Raw genomic sequence first — 1,279 nt, forward strand, 5'->3', positions numbered from 1 at the left:
TGAGCATCCACTTTACAGCAGAGAGGTGGGGGGTTTTTATTAGTCCTCAAATAAATGACTTTTCACACAAACTGTTTAAGTTGATTTTCTGTTCCAGTTCTCAAGGTCATTCAGTTGATCCTGTAAGACACCTTAATGCTCTTGAGTATCAATAACTTCCCTCGCCAGCGCTCTGGCTGATGGCGTAGTAAACCCAGCGATGGGGATTCACAGTGATTCCCTCTGGGAGAATGAGCTGCCCCAGCAGAGGCAGGTGTGCAACATCGTCTCACAAAGCTGCAATGCCAGCAAATACATACTAACACAAAGGTCCATAAAACCCCCCACTTCCTAGTGTCTACGGACCTCGGAATTGGAAATAGCCTCAAGGAACATTTTGCATTATCGCTTGTTACCAGTCCCCTCAAACTGGGAAGGGGGGGGGACAAGAACTAAAAGACTGGTTAGCAGAGTGGAAAGATAGATTATCGCCACTAACCTACCATTTGTCAATCCAGAACCGTGCTGAGACTGTTATTTTCTAGTCAACGCTTTATAAGCAAGGTCAGAGGGAACAAATACTTCAATAAAAAATGCAAGACATCAGCAGAAGAACCCAGTCATGATCCTCAGAATCCGAAAAAGAAGAAGGGGTTATTTGTGCAATTAATGGGCCCAGAATAATGTCCTTCATGTCCATCAATGGAAGTGGCATTTACAGTTCTTAAACATAAAGACTTAAGATGACAAACAGGAAATGATGGGAAATAAAGGGCACCAAATGAATACATGAAGAAACAGTGCTCTGCGGAGCAAAATAAATAAATAAATCTCAGTTTTGCTACCAGAGACCCACTGCAGTATTGCCTGGATGCTTGGAGCTGTGCAGCAAATGCCAAGCTGTGAGCTGCAGCCAGGGAACACATAATTAATGTGATTAGGAGCACACAGAGCTAGCATGCTCTGCTGACTGAAAAGCCCAGTAGCATAATTACTGTTTTCTGTACTAGCTCTATGTCTGAACAAATCTCAAAGCCTGGTTAGTTTTAGACTGCTGTGTAAACGTCAATAAAAATCCCAGAAGTGCCAGCTCATCAGCATTCTCAGGCACAGAAATGGTGAAAATATCACTGCATTTCCATGCCGTTAACATCAGGCAAAGAAGTCTCCATTCTTCAGTCTAACCTTAGAGTTTGTAATAAGGTAACATCTCCCCCAAGTGAATGCTTATTATGAAAGCTAATTAATTGCTTTCCAGTAATGAGAAGTCTTTGGTGTTCGAAGAAAGCAAAATTCACTA

Source organism: Grus americana, chromosome 19 (assembly GCF_028858705.1).
Source record: "Grus americana isolate bGruAme1 chromosome 19, bGruAme1.mat, whole genome shotgun sequence".
In the NCBI taxonomy this organism is placed as follows: Eukaryota; Metazoa; Chordata; class Aves; order Gruiformes; family Gruidae; genus Grus; species Grus americana.